This window comes from Chinchilla lanigera, unplaced genomic scaffold (genome assembly GCF_000276665.1).
Source record: "Chinchilla lanigera isolate Chin_1 unplaced genomic scaffold, ChiLan1.0 scaffold00097, whole genome shotgun sequence".
NCBI lineage: Eukaryota > Metazoa > Chordata > Mammalia > Rodentia > Chinchillidae > Chinchilla > Chinchilla lanigera.
The window spans coordinates 7,272,773-7,274,869 of record NW_004955498.1 but is presented as its reverse complement, the minus strand read 5'-3'; positions in this window follow the sequence as shown (position 1 = coordinate 7,274,869).

Here is a 2,097-nt window from a genome sequence, read left to right as displayed (position 1 = left end):
AGTGATATAGGATGACCTACACCCCAAACAGGAAGAGCATGTACAATGTCCACACTTACGCAGCCACTCCTTGCATACCTCCAGCATCGAGCAGCACTTCCATCCTGAGGCACTGCTCTGACCTCAGGAGAGGACTGAATGTGTGAGCCCAATGGCACAGGGTTTGTGATCACAGGGTGCCTGAACCTATGTTCTGTGTGCCAATCTGCCACTTGGACTGTGTTGCTAGCAGACTTCTAGCCTCTCTTCAGGATGGCTCAGGAAGTCCTGTTGGTATGCAGCACCCCTGCTGTGGAGGCTCTGGAAAGAGATAGATCTGGGCCACTGTTCAGTTCCTCACTGCTGTTACCAATTACGGGCTACCACATCCCATAATTCCTGCACCACCCTCTGCTTGTCTTGCTGGAATGCAGAAGGATTGATTTGCTAAGAACTGCTCCCCTGCTTCCTGACCAACCCCCTACATCCCGCACCTTGCCCCAGAACTGCTTTCCCCATCTCAGCAGGAACGAACTAGGGTTTTCAGATTCTCATCTGCTTTGGCCATAACTTCTAGTCATGCTAGATGTCCTCTTCATCAACAGAGGATTGGATAAAGAAAATGTGCTACCTACTAATAATGGGCTACTACTCAGCTATAAAGAAGAACAAATGTGAAACATTTGTAGGAAAATGGATGCACCCGGAAAACATAATGTGGAGTGAAAGAAATCAGACACACAAGCTTGACTACCATATGGTATCCCTCATTTGCGTAACGCAAAGTACAAACTAAGAGTAAAATAGAGGAAGGGCAGAGGAGACAAGGGGATGGACCTCTTGCAGATGGAAACACATCTAGGGGATCAAGGCGAGTGATGAGGACAGGAGATGGGGGAAGAGGCAGAGTGAAGACGTGCCAGGTACAAGGTCCTAATAACCTTGATGAATGTGGACGTCCTATGCCATAAACATGAGCTAACATTAACAATATCAACAACGATGAAAAAGCGGGGAGGGAAGCTAGAGGAGGAGGGGGGAGGGAAGGAAAAAAAAGAAACAAACTAGTCTGTGTGCGCGTACCAGCTCCCCAAGAGGACTGTAAAATGCATATACCGCACACATGTATTATTAAAGAAATGCCTGCCAGCCTTCAGCTTGTGCCTCTTCAGAGCCACCTGGCCATGCAGTCCCCTACCCAGGCATCCAGGTGGGGATTGGGCAGTGGCAAGAATTCATGCGTCGGAGCACAAGAGGCAGTGGCCTGCTTTCTCTGAAGGGTGTGTGTTGGCCTAATTGTGGTGACCAGAGCCAAGGACTGGGATTCAGGAAACACAGGTTCAGGCCCACAATCAAATCATTGGGCATAGCTGGAAATCCCTAGCTCTCTCTGAGCCTCAGTATTCTCCTTTGGAAAATGGGCTTGTGCTGCGGTTTGAATGTCCCCTCCAACACGCACGTTGGGGTGTAACGGCGCAGTGATGCCTAGTGAGAGATGGGACCTTTGAGAAGTGATGAGGTCAAGAGGTCCTGCCCTCTTCCGTGGGGTAACTGCCACTAGCATGGAAGTGAATTACTTGTCAGGAGGGTGGATGGTACAAAGCTGAGCTTGGCTTCCTCTGCCGCCTTTCTCTCCGTGGCGCCCACAACAGCACCTTCACATGGACTCCTGAACCTCCAGAACCATGCAGCATTGTCTTTTTTTGTCTTCACTGTTTTTTTGTTTTATTTCATTAGTATGTGTTCATGGTACATGAAGTTTGTGTTCATTTTAGGAAACAGGTACATAGACTTAACACAGCTTGATCCTCTTTATTCCCCTGCTCACCCACCTGCTACCCTCCATCTCTAGATCCCCTTCCCCATTTTCATTAGCATTGCTATTCTTATTTTTAGTTCATCTTTCTGGCACATGATAGTCATATTCACTGTGGGTATTTCGTGCCTGTACATGACACGTCTAAAATCTCTTTACTTCCTGGTCCCCTGACCCTTCCCCTCACCCTTAGTCTCCAGGATGGCTTCCTAGCTGAAAAAAAATCTATCTCCCCATTTCCTTCTATCAATCCTTTATTTTGCTTCTTATTTACAGTTTGCCTTACTCAAATAAGAGACACC